Source organism: Phyllobates terribilis, unplaced genomic scaffold (genome assembly GCF_046119375.1).
Source record: "Phyllobates terribilis strain yellow unplaced genomic scaffold, ASM4611937v1 Scaffold_292__1_contigs__length_2399606, whole genome shotgun sequence".
In the NCBI taxonomy this organism is placed as follows: domain Eukaryota; kingdom Metazoa; phylum Chordata; class Amphibia; order Anura; family Dendrobatidae; genus Phyllobates; species Phyllobates terribilis.
Window position 1 is genome coordinate 408,464 of NW_027363052.1, and position 14,085 is coordinate 422,548.

Consider the following 14,085-nt stretch of genomic DNA (forward strand, 5'->3'; position numbering starts at 1 on the left):
ATCGTAGCTATAGCGGTGCATAGTATGGATGTTGTATATGAACATGCAGACAACATGGCGGTATATTATCGTACCTATAGCGGTGCATGGTATGGATGGTGTATATGAACATGCAGACAACATGGCGGTATATTATCGTACATATAGCGGTGCATGGTATGGATGGTGTATATGAACATGCAGACAACATGGCGGTATATTATCGTACCTATAGCGGTGCATGGTATGGATGGTGTATATGAACATGCAGACAACATGGTGGTATATTATCGTACCTATAGCGGTGCATAGCATGGATGGTGTATATGAACATGCAGACAACATGGCGGTATATTATCGTAGCTATAGCGGTGCATAGTATGGATGTTGTATATGAACATGCAGACAACATGGCGGTATATTATCGTACCTATAGCGGTGCATGGTATGGATGGTGTATATGAACATGCAGACAACATGGTGGTATATTATCGTACCTATAGCGGTGCATAGCATGGATGGTGTATATGAACATGCAGACAATATGGCGGTATATTATCGTAGCTATAGCGGTGCATAGTATGGATGTTGTATATGAACATGCAGACAACATGGCGGTATATTATCGTACCTATAGCGGGGCATGGTATGGATGGTGTATATGAACATGCAGACAACATGGCGGTATATTATCGTACCTATAGTGGTGCATAGTATGGATGGTGTATATGAACATGCAGACAACATGGCGGTATATTATCGCACCTATAGCGGTGCATGGTCCTGGCTGTGCAGGGATATGGACTGTTGCAGCTTCTCTACTGTGGCAGCACTGAGAGATAGGAGACAAATCGTCGGTGATGTGAATGGCTTCTAGAGACATAAGTGAAACATGACAGGACTCGGCTCTGCACAGATGCACAATATGATCTAGAGAGCAATTACAATGCCACCTTGGGCCATGGAGCCAGTGTCAGTCACTATCTTTGTCTTTCCTAGGCTTCTTCGTGCAGTCGTTGTATAGGTGCACTATAGGTGCATCAGTGACTGCCAGTCATACTGAGATAACACAGGAGGACATACAATACAAGAGGGCTGTATCCAGCACCAGATCGGAAGAAAATCATTGTAAAAACAACCATTTATTGAAAAGTTTTTAAAACTGACGCACTTCAGACTCTGCGCTCTTAATCCTAGTATGGCGTAGTTCTCCAGCGCTAGGTCGTGGTTAAATAATGAAGGTATAGGATATGATGTAGACAGATCATTAGTTCTCTGAACTGAATATATAGACATTTGTTTCTCCAATCAATGATTTATTTAGTTAATATCCATTAAATCAGTTCCAGCATGCATGCCATCTGGTTCTCTGATCTTTAATGTGAGGAGCCATGAAGCCTCGATGTTTTCTACTACGTGATCCATCGCCTCCTCTCTTGGGTGGAGGAACTTTCTCAGCCGCATTAACCCCGAGGCTTCTGACATCACCATTGTGCTGATGTGGAGACGCACCGGATACCCTATACCTTCATTATTTCCCCCCACCTAGCGCTGGAGAGCTAGAACATACTAGGAGAACACATGGTGTGAAGCGCGGCAGTCGTGCATGCCTCGGAGAAATGCTTTTTTTATTAGATGAATTCTTTGTAACATTTTTTTCAATAAATGGTTTTTACAATGATTTTCTTCGGGCCTGGTGCTGGGTGCACCCCTCTTGTAGCCATTTTGCCCTGCTGGGGGGAGTATGCACAATCAGCAGGGGAGCTGGATTAACCTCTTCTTTCCTCTCTAGGAGGACATACAATGTGGAGGCCATGGCTTCCCGCTCATCGGTACAAGCCGTGTCCGCTGCTCCACCAGATCCAGACCGCAGATAACATTCGCTCTATGGATCCAAGGCTGACCAGCCCAGATACTGAAGCATTAATGGCAGCAATTCCCTGTATACAGACATATCTTAGGGAACTGCTATTCATGCAATTCCCCAGTATAAGGTGCACCACTATTAAACCAATACCACAGCACTTACTCTTCTCTTTTCCATGAACAGAGTTAAAAAATCATCTATTTCTGTTTTTCCCTCAAGGAAATTTTCGGCAAAATTGTCAGCCTCCTCTTCAGCTTGGTGGGCAGCGACCTTTAACCTGGCCTGTAGTGCGCTGAGACTGCAGCTCTGCGAGGGGGGAAGGAGCAGGACGTTACACCTCATCCCATATGGCACAGGGACTCACCTATTTTACTAGCGGCAGTAGGTTTCCCCAGCAAATGGGGCTCATTTACAGATCGTCCATTGCAGCCAATCATAATGCAGCTTTCATTCCTCAAACTGTTCCTAAAAAATGAAAGCCAAGCTCTGGTTGGCTGCTGTGAAAGCATCTGGTCATGTACCATTCACATGCTATAACCTCACAGTACTAATCATCAGGATTAAATACAAGTCTGGACAATTGGACCTATCGTCTGTCTAGTAGAAAAGATCAGCTGATATAAAAATGTGTATTATATGGAAAACTGGGCGAGATGATGCTGAAAACATTGTATAGGACTATAGTGGCAATCTGGGAACATGTAGCGACTAGTGATGAGCGAGCGTGCTCGTTTAACCCTTTAAACGAGCACACTCGGGTACTCGCTGAGTAGTTTCGTCGTGTTCAGCATTTCCGTTGCCAGGGCGGCTGCATGTATCGCGGCTGTTACACAGCTGTGACACATGCAGGGATTGCCTGTTTGTTAGCCAGTCTCTGCATGTGTCACAGCTGTGTAACAGCCGCGACACATGCAGCTGCTGCGGCTGCAACCGATATGCACAGCACGCCGAAACTACTTGGCGAGTACCCGAGCGTGCTCGTTTAAAGGGTTAAATGAGCACGCTCGCTCATCACTAGTAGCGACATCATACATATAGTAATATTTCAATATTCAGCCAATTCTTGCATGGCCCCCTTACAGTGCACGCCGTCCATATCCCCCCGCACTGTAAACCTTTCAGAACGTTCCCTTTGTTCTACTGAACAATAATGTCATTTGTGGCTTCAGCGGCTTTCTGCAGATTAGACGTCCAGTTTCCACAGGACACATAAAGGGCTTTTATTACCCTTTAACTTATCAAAGAGATCTACTGACAGCACAGTTCTGCAATTAAAGGGAATGTGTCATCAGAAAATGACCAGGACTTTATGTTAAAGGTAACCTGTCAGCTCCCCCGAGATCACAAACCGTCACCATGTATTTATTTCTCACTTTATACCCGTCCTAACAAACCCCTTTTAGTGGCTTTCTGATTTCTGCATTTGGCGAAAATCTATTTTATAATTGTGGTGGCAATTTGCTAATTAGAGGGTGACTAGTGGTGGGGCGCGTAGCAATGCCCCCACAAATATTCACCTACTTATTATCACGGCCGCAGTTATAAAAATGTTAGAAATCAGTAAGCCACTATTAATGGGCTCTTTACACAGGGTACAAAAAGATGAATAAATCCATGGTGGCGCTTCGGGAGGCATGAGAAAGCTGACAGCTTCTCTTTACATGTTATTTTTAACTACTGAGTTTTTTTTCGATTTTCCATAACACAATCTAGATAAAAAAAAATGCAAACTGGCCATTAATCCTAATACTAGACTCAAACTTCTTATTCTGTTCACAAGGCTTTGCATCAGTCTCATGATCATCACAGACAGGATAATAATGAAAGGTAACAATCAATATAGAATAGAATCCACCATTCACAAGAGGTGATATCACTGTCCCGCAGGCGCCATCTTCTCTAGCCCCGTATCCGCCACATTACCTCGCTTAGCTCATGGTGTCTTTGCTGGTTTTCCTTTGAGTCAGAAGCTCATACTGGAAGAGAAGAAAAACACAAGGAAATTAGGATGAATTCACGCCTGCCGCATTTGCTGCAGCTTTTACGGCCAGATCAGAGCAGGTTTATAAGGTAAGTGGATGAGACTTTACAAATCTCATCCGCAAACTGTAAAGATTGCCCATATAGAAAAATGAGAACGCCAAAGATGTTCCAAATCCCGGCATGTCATTGTGGGGTGAAAATACAGCAGATTATCAATGTGAATTTCACCAACTTCAGTATAGCAAGGGTGAGATCGTCAGAATTCCTCAGCACAATCCACAAATGAACCAAACCTGCCGTAAAGACTGCGCCTGCCATGTCAGCCCCATCCACAGTGGCTTACCTTATCTAATAATGCTTGTCGCTTTGACTCCAGAATTGGCTCAATTTGAAGATTCTTTTCTGGATTAAAAAATAAAAAAAAATTCTATATTAATATACACATACAGTGGATGAAATAAGTATTGAACATGTCACCAATTGTCTAAGTAAATATATTACTAAAGGTGCTATTGACATGAAATTCTCACCAGATGTCGGTAACAACCCATCCAGTCCACACAGGCAAAGAAATCAAATCATAGATGTCCATGAATTATGTGTAATAATGAGAAATGACACAGGAAAAAGGTACTGAACACATGAAGAGAGAGAGAGGCAAAAAGCCATGGAAAGTCATGACACCAGCTGAAATCTATCAGTAATTAGAAACCCATCCTGCCACTTAGTGAAAAATAATATTAGGTGGTTCAACTGATGGCCTATAAAAAGGTGTCTCGTTAGCAAGATGCCACACAAGAAACATCTCATGATGGGTAAAACCAGTGAGCGGTCTCAAGACCTCCGCAACCTAATTGTTGCAAAACATACTGACGGTATTGGTTACAGAAGAATTTCTAAATTACTGAAGGCTCCAGTGAGCACTGCTGGGGCCATAATCCAGAAATGTAAAGAACATAATTTCATAATAAACCGGCCACGACCAGGTGCTCCCCGCAAGATTTCAAACAGAGGAGTGAAATTAATTATCAAAAGAGTTGTCCATGACCAAGGACCACCTGTGGAGAGTTACAGAAAGACCAGGAATCAGCAATTGTTTCAAAGAAAACTATAAGTGATGCACTCAACCTCCATGGTCTGTATGCACGCTTAGCACGCAAGACTCCATTGCTGAACAAAAAGCATGTTGACGCGTGTTTAACGTTTGCTCAACAATATTTAGACAAGCCTGTGAAATAATGGGAGAATATAGTCTGGTCAGATGAGACCAAAATTGAACTCTTTGGAAGTCATAATACACACCATGTTTGGAGGCCAAAAGACACTGCATATCACCCCCAAAACACCATACTAACAGTGAAGTTTGGAGGTGGGAACATCATGGTGTTGGGCTGTTTTTCAGCATACGGCAATCTTCATATTAATGAAGGAAGGAGGAATGGATAAATGTACGAGACATTCTTGATAAAAATCGGCTGCAATCTACCAGGATGATGATGAAACAAGGGTGGACATTTCAGCAAGACAATTATCCCAAACACACAGCCAAGGAAACGCTCAATTGTTTTCAGAGAGAGAAAATTAAAACTGCTAAAATGGCCCACCCAATCACCTGACCTGAATCCAACAGAATATTTATAGAAGGAACTGAAGCTCAGAGTTCATAGAAGGAGCCCAAGGGATCTTCAGGATTTGTAGCGTGTTTGTGTGGAAGAATGGGACAAAATCACACCTGAGCAATGCATGCGACTAGTTTCTCCATACAGGATGAATCTTGAAGCTGTCATCACCAACAAAGGCTTGTGTACGAAGTATTAAATACATTTCAGTAAGCATAGTCAATACTTTTTCCCCGTGTAATTTCTCATTATTACACATAACTTAATTTATGGACATCTATTGTTTGATTTCTTTGCCTATGTGGATTGGATGGTCTGTTACTGATATCTGGGGAGAATTTCATGCCTATAGCACCTTTAGTAACATAGTTACTTAGAAAATTGGTGAAGTGTGAGTATTTCACCCGCTGTGTATATCCAGTGGGGAAAATAAGTATTTGATACACTGCCGATTTTGCAAGTTTTCCCACCTACAAAGAATGGAGAGGTCTGTATTTTTTTTTTATCGTAGGTATACTTCAACTGTGAGAGACAGAAGAAGAATCCAGAAAATCACATTGTATGATTTTTACATAATTAATTAGCATTTTATTGATTGAAATAAGTATGTGATACAATAGAAAAACAGAACGTAATATTTGGTACAGAAACCTTTGTTTGCAATTACAGAGGTCAGAAGTTTCCTGTAGTTCTTGACCAAGTTTGCACACACCGCAGCAGGGACTTTGGCCCACTCCTCCATACAGATCTTCTCCAGATCTTTCAGGTTTCGGGGCTGTCGCTGGGCAACATTGGAGTTTCAGCTCCCTCTAAAGATTTTCTACTGGGTTCAGGTCTGGAGACTGGTTAGGCTACTCCAGGACCTTGAAATGCTTCTAACAGAGACACTCCTTAGTTTCCTTGGCTATGTGTTTCGGGTCATTGTCATGGTGGAAGACCCAGGCACGTCCCATCTTCAATGCTCTTACTGAGGGATTGAAGTTGTTGGACAAAATCTCGCGATACATGACCCCATCCATCCTCCCTTCAATATGGTGCAGTCATCCTGTCCCCTTTGCAGAAAAGCACCCCCAAAGTATGACATTTTCCCCACCATGCTTCACAGTTGGGACAGTGTTCTTGGGGTTGTACTCATCCTCCTTCTTTCTCACGGCGAGTGGAGTTGATACCAAAAAGTTCTATTTTGGTCTCATCTGACCACAAGACCTTCTCCCATGCCAGATGGTCATTGGCAAACTTGAAATGGGGCTGGACATGTGCTGTTGTTTGAGACTGTGGTCCCAGCTCTCTTCAGGTTATTGACCAGGTCTTCCTGTGTAGTGATGGGCTGATTCCTGACCTTTCTCAGAATCATGCTTACCCCACAAGGCGAGATCTTGCATGGAGCCTTACACCGAGGAGAATTGACAGTCATCTTGTGTTTCTTCCATTTTCTAATAATTGTGCCAACAGTTGTTGACTTCTCACCAAGCTCCTTGTCTACTGCCTTGTAGCCCATGCCAGCCTTGTGCAGGTCTACAATTTTGTCCCTGGTGTCCTTAGACAGCTCTTTGATCTTGGCCATGGTGGAGAGGTTGGAGTGTGATTGATTGAGCATGTGGACAGGTGTCTTTTATACAGGTTTATATGGTGCAATTAATAAAAGGTAATGAGTGCAGAGTAGGAGGGCTTCTTAAAGAAACACTAACAGGTCTGTGAGAGCCAGAATTCTTGCTGGTTGGTAGGAAATCAAATACTAATTCCATGCAATAAAATGCAATTTAATGATTTGAAAATCAAACAATGTGGTTTTCTGGTTTTTATTTTTAGATTCTGTATCTCACAGTTGAAGTGGATATACGATAAAAATTACAGACCTCTCCATTTTATGTAGGTGGGAAAACTTGCAAAATCGGCAGTGTATCAAATACTGTTTTTACCACCATGTATATGACGCGCCCCCTGGGCCAGTGCTGTAGGGGATACCCGGAGCCGGATCTGGATAGGGGTAGTAGTCCTTGTGGCGGTGACCCGGTCCGTGCCCAGGGTGTCAAACTAAGTGGCAGTCTATGGCAGTAGATGTTAACTTGATTGTCGACTACGCCACCCGTTGAGTGCGGCTTTGAAGCCGCCGCTGCAGAGCAGTCCGCTGAGGCCGGTGGTATTTGTGCAGCGGTGATGGTATAACCCCCAACGGGAGGGGTATGGCCTCAGGGCAGCAGGTGTAGATGGTGGGGGTTGTGACGGTGCAGTAAGCAGACTCAGAGTCGGGGGATGCAGTTCAGGGTTTTTACTTACTGGTGTCCTTTTAGTCACTCTGGCCTTGAGTGACCACCCGAGCCGTGCTGCGTCCACCAGGTCCTGGACTCGGCCAACCCCCAGGCAATTCCGGAGCGTGGTCCTGAGCTCCTTTCTGACTCTCCCTTCCTCTGGCCGTTCCCACCAGGGATCCACTTTTGGCCGGCTCCCTCGGGTCTCTTGGTGGTCAAAGCCTCCTCTGGGCTCCCTGACCCTATACTCGGTGTGCCTTTCTAGTGGATTTGGTGAGGGTCGTGGCAGATCCTGACCACAACCTCCGGTTCCTGGCTAAGGTATGTTTTGGCCTCTGCCAGCTTGGGATCCGGTACCCTTGTCCGCCAACCCTTCACCCTTTTGTCCTTATTCTGGGGTCTTGGGGTTCCCTCTTGTTTCCTCTCTGGGTCCTTCTGACTCCTCTCTCTCTCTCTCTCAGCAGGCCTTGCTCTGGAGCTGGGCCCAGCCGGAGCCACAGCTCCCTGTCAGCCCTTCTGGCTGAGCTCTTCTGCTCTGCTCCTCTTGCCTGACTGACCCCTGTTCTAAGATGGTGCCCACCTTATATACTCCCTCTATGTGTGAGCTCAGGTGACCAGCACCCAATGAGCTCCTATCTTTACCCAGACTACTCCCCCTATCTGCCCCTACACTACTGGGATGTTCCACCCCCCCTCCCACTCCAGCCAGGGACAGACGCTGTCGTACCTGCACATAAACTGGTGGGAGTACCGTCGTTCTGTCCCCCGGAAATGGGATGTATGTAGTGCATGCAGCCTACTGAGCTCAGTTCCACACTCCATCCTTACCCGGGAGTGGAATACCACACCTCTGGCTTGAGGTGTAATACCCCTGTAGCAGCCGAATCCTCAGGGTGCTACATATATGTACAGTACAGACCAAAAGTTTGGACACACCTTCTCATTTAAAGATTTTTCTGTATTTTCATGACAATGAAAATTGTACATTCACACTGAACGCATTAAAACTATGAATTAACACGTGTGGAATTATATACTTAACAAAAAGTGTGAAACAACTGAAAATAAGTCTTATATTCTAGGTTCTTCAAAGTAGCCACCTTTTGCTTTGATGACTGCTTTGCACACTCTTGGCATTCTCTTGATGAGCTTCAAGAGGTAGTCACCGGAAATGGTCTTCCAACAATCTTGAAGGAGTTTCCAGAGATGCTTAGCACTTGTTGGCCCTTTTGCCTTCACTCTGTGGTCCAGCTCACCCCAAACCATCTCGATTGGGTTCAGGTCTGGTGACTGTGGAGGCCAGGTCATCTGGCATAGCACCCCATCACTCTCCGTCTTGGTCAAATAGCCCTTACACAGCCTGGAGGTGTGTTTGGGGTCATTGTCCTGTTGAAAAATAAATGATGGTCCGACTAAACGCAAACCGGATGGAATAGCATGCCGCTGCAAGATGCTGTGGTAGCCATGCTGGTTCAGTATTCCTTCAATTTTGAATAAATCCCCAACAGTGTCACCAGCAAAGCACCATCACACCATCACACCTCCTCCTCCATGCTTCACGGTGGGAACCAGGCATGTAGAGTCCATCCGTTCACCTTTTCTGCGTCGCACAAAGACGAATCCCAAGAGTGTTCAAAGCAGTCATGAAAGCAAAAGGTGGCTACTTTGAAGAACCTAGAATATAAGAAATATTTTCAGTTGTTTCACACTTTTTTGTTAAGTATATAATTCCACATGTGTTAATTCATAGTTTTGATGCCTTCCGTGTGAATGTACAATTTTCATAGTCATGAAAATACAGAAAAATCTTTAAATGAGAAGGTGTGTCCAAACTTTTGGTCTGTACTGTATATCTATCTATCTATATTTTTTTTCCCAAGAACCAGAAAAACTCTTCATTCCTCAAAACCGTATTCAACTACCATCCACCAAATCTTACTTGCCAGCTCCTCGATATTTTTCACTAGCTCCTCTTTATCAGATATAATCTGTTTTAGTTGTGGAAGATTTACAAACTGCTCCAGAAGAACATCCTCTTGCTCCATCATATCGGTGAGCTGTGACACGCTGAAGTCGAAAAAAAGAGAAACGTGCGTCCAAGACTTTCATGGAAATGTTACAACAGGGTACAGAGAAGCTAGTGTGCAGAATAAGCCCCCACAGACTTATCTATAGGGGTGGCCCTGGGGAATACTAGGATGGATGTCATTTTATCATTAGAACTAATATAGAATTCAGAATTTTTTTTTTTGACAAATAAAAATTTAACTTTTTTTTTTATTATTTTAGTTGTAAAAATACAAACCTCAAATCTGACAGCTCAGGAAATGTTTCAGGGAGATCAGGCATCTTATATGTAAAGCCGTTCACACCCACCTAAGAAATATATACAGGTACTGGTGAGAGACTACAGAAACAGAAATGTTCGGTGCCTAGGTTACCGGCCACTGCTGCTGTCTATCAGTGGTGGCCAGTCTCCTAGGCAAGGAAAGCAGTTTGCTATACAGCTTGCAAGTGCAGCTCAGAAGTTGTCCGGATCCCTGGATTCAGTACCTCTGTGCTCCTCCGACGCTGCAAAGTCAAAGTGGTCTCTGCCGACAGCAGAGGAAAGTGCATAGTTCAGACCAGCGGCGCGACCATGCCGCTGGTTGAAACTGTCCATCCTCAGGAGAGCACTGCCCCCAGCAAGGAGGTAGCCAGCAAGACAGAGGAGCAGTGTGCTCCTGATGAAACAAGATTAGACAAGCTCTTAAAGGGATTTTCTGATCCGACATGACACTGACTGCAGACTTGTGAAGAGATGCAGATGTGTTATGTGCAGCATGAGACGGGGCATTATCATGCATGAAATGATCTCGATGGTCCAGATGGATGGAGTGGAGGATGGCTGGTTGATGGACACCCCATGCAAACACGGCTACGGCACTAACAAGGAGGAGGTGGAGTAATGTTTTGGGCTGGAATCATGGGGAGAGGGATTGTCGGCCCTTTTAGGATCCCTGAAGGGGTAAAGATGAACTCCATAATGTATGTTGAGTTTCTCAAACAGCACTTCCTTCCATGGTTCAAGAAGAAGAACCGTGCATTCCGCAGCAAGATCATTTTCATGCATGATAATGCCCCGTCTCATGCTGCACATAACACATCTGCATCTCTGGCTGCTATGGGCATAAAAGGGGACAAACTTATGGTGTGGCCCCCATGCTCCCCTGACCTCAACCCCATTGAGAACCTCTAGAGCAGGGGTCTCAAACACGCGGCCCGCGGGCCGCATGCGGCCCCTGAGGCTGCTTTATGCGGCCCGCAGGCACAGACCCCTTGATGATCCTGACCAGGTCCAGGAGGAGCCGCCGACAGCAGCGCTGAATTGCTACACTGAGACTGTTTCCCAGCACAGCATTTCCAATGACAGCCGCTGACCAATCAGAGGCCAGCAGCTGATATCTGCGTGTCGGCGCAGTGAGTATGACGTCATTGCCGTACGCTGATGTCAGCTGCTGGCCTCTGATTGGCCGGCGGCTGGCATTGGAAATGCTGTGCTGGGAGACAGTCTGTGTGCGGCAATGCAGCGCTGCTGTCGGCGGCTCCTCCTGGACCAGGTCGGGATCGTCAAGGGGTCTGACTCTGTGGTGCCTGCGGCCACATCTGCAGGAAGGCCGCCGAGGGAACGGAGGACAGGTGAGAATCATCTTTTTTTTTTTTATGTGTGTGAAGAACAGCACAGGGGGCACATAGCCACAAGAGGGGACCTGGATGGGGCACATAGCCAAAAGATGGGGACCTGGATGGGGCACATAGCCACAAGATGGGGACCTGGATGGGGAACATAGCCACAGGATGGGGACCTGGATGGGGCACATAGCCACAAGATGGAGACCTGGATGGGACACAGAGCCACTAGATGGGGACCTGGATGGGGCACATAGCCTCAAGATGTGGACCTGGATGGGGCACAGAGCCACTAGATGGGGACCTGGATGGGGCACATAGCCAAAAGATGGGGACCTGGATGGGGCACATAGCCACAAGATGGAGACCTGGATGGGGAACATAGCCACAGGATGGGGACCTGGATGGGGCACATAGCCACAAGAGGGGACCTGGATGGGACACAGAGCCACTAGATGGGGACCTGGATGTGGCACATAGCCACAAGATGGGGACCTGGATGGGGCACATAGCCACAAGATGGGGACCTGGATGGGGCACAGAGCCACTAGATGGGGACCTGAATGTGGCACATAGCCACAAGATGGGGACCTGGATGGGGCACATAGCCAAAAGATGGGGACCTGGATGGGGCACATAGCCACAAGATGGGGACCTGGATGGGGAACATAGCCACAGGATGGGGACCTGGATGGGGCACATAGCCACAAGATGGAGACCTGGATGGGACACAGAGCCACTAGATGGGGACCTGGATCGGGAACATTGCCACAGGATGGGGACCTGGATGGGGCACATAGCCACAGGATGGGGACCTGGATGGGGCACATAGCCACAGGATGGGGACCTGGTTGGGGCACATTAGTACAAGATGGGGACATTACTACAAGATGTTTGCCATTATTACTATATGATGCTAATTGTAAGACAATTTTACTGTATGTGGCCAATTGGGGGAAACAAAATTGTAAAAATCAAAAAAATAAAAATAAAGCATGAAAAAATATTGGGCGCTAAAAATGCTGTTTTATATGTAAACTAAAGTAAACACAAAAAAGTACACGTTTATTATCGCCACATCCATAAGGACCCAAGCTATAAAAAAATAAACACGGCAAAAATGTTCAAAAGGTGTATACAAAAAAAAATGGTATCACTAAAAATGTCACATTGAACAAAAAATGCGGCCCCCCAAATTCAAATTTTTTCCATTTGCGGCCCATATACCCAGCCGAGTTTGAGACCCCTGCTCTAGAGCATCATCAAAAGGAGTGTCTATGATGGCGGGAGGCAGCTCACATCTAAGCAACAGCTCTGGGAGGGTATTCTGTCCTCATGCAAAACAATTGAAGCAGAAACCATCCAAAACCTGACAAATTCAATGGACGAGAGAGTTCAGAAGCTCCGTTCGAACAAGCGGTCCTATGTGCAAATGTGACATCACCTAGAATAAAGTTTTGAGTTGAAAACTGTTTGATTTCAGGTTGTAATAACCTGCTAATGCTTATAATTTCAAAAATGACCATTTTTTTGTTCTTTATTAAAATGAAAAGGTTGAAAACTCTGCTGTGCATAATAATTTGGAACATGCATTTTGAGTGCAGTTTGAGTTTTTATTTTTTTAAAAATATACTGTTATCATAGGCAGTTTGTACAAAAACCTTTCAATTGTACTCTAATAGTTATTTGACTGGAAAATTACAATGACTGCAATTCATATAGGTAATTTGGGAAAATCTGAGAAAATATTATTTGCATAATAATTTGGAACACAGTGTATACAGACCACAAAGTATGGCAGTATCAGCGATCAAGCAGACAAGGGCTGGAGAGAGCAGGAGAGATGCCAGAAAGACGCTCGAGAGAGAGAGAGCAGGAGAGACGCTCGAGAGAGAGAGCAGGAGAGACGCTCGAGAGAGAGAGAGAGCAGGAGAGACGCTCAAGATCAGGAGAGACGCTCGAGAGAGAGAGAGCAGGAGAGACGCTCGAGAGAGCGAGCAGGAGAGACGCTCGAGAGAGAGAGAGCAGGAGAGACGCTCGAGAGAGAGAGCAGGAGAGACGCTCGAGAGAGAGAGCAGGAGAGACGCTCGAGAGAGAGCAGGAGAGACGCTAGAAAGACGCTCGAGAGAGAGAGAGCAGGAGAGACGCTCGAGAGAGAGCAGGAGAGACGCTCGAGAGAGAGCAGGAGAGACGCTAGAAAGACGCTCGAGAGAGAGAGAGCAGGAGAGACGCTCGAGAGAGAGCAGGAGAGACGCTAGAAAGACGCTCGAGAGAGAGAGAGCAGGAGAGACGCTCGAGAGAGAGAGAGAGCAAGAGAGACGCTCAAGATCAGGAGAGACGCTCGAGAGAGAGAGAGCAGGAGAGACGCACGAGAGAGAGAGAGCAGGAGAGACGCTCGAGAGAGAGCAGGAGAGACGCTAGAAAGACGCTCGAGAGAGAGAGAGCAGGAGAGACGCTCGAGAGAGAGAGCAGGAGAGACGCTCGAGAGAGAGAGAGCAGGAGAGACGCTTGAGAGAGAGAGCAGGAGAGACGCTCGAGAGAGAGAGCAGGAGAGACGCTCAAGATCAGGAGAGACGCTCGAGAGAGAGCAGGAGAGACGCTCGAGAGAGAGAGAGCAGGAGAGACGCTCGAGAGAGAGCAGGAGAGACGCTCGAGAGAGAGAGCAGGAGAGACGCTCAAGATCAGGAGAGACGCTCGAGAGAGAGCAGGAGAGACGCTT

The 14,085-nt window shown here is 46.0% G+C and overlaps 1 long non-coding RNA gene across 1 annotated transcript; it reads right to left on the reverse strand.

Annotated features, from left to right (window-relative positions):
• Positions 1-4,172: 4,172 nt before the first annotated feature.
• On the reverse strand, positions 4,173-10,026 carry LOC141220409 (uncharacterized). The gene is made up of 3 exons (XR_012288672.1): positions 10,003-10,026; positions 9,637-9,764; positions 4,173-4,231 (listed from the first exon to the last, which is right to left on the reverse strand). It is a non-coding gene; the product is annotated as an uncharacterized lncRNA (long non-coding RNA).
• Positions 10,027-14,085: the final 4,059 nt, after the last annotated feature.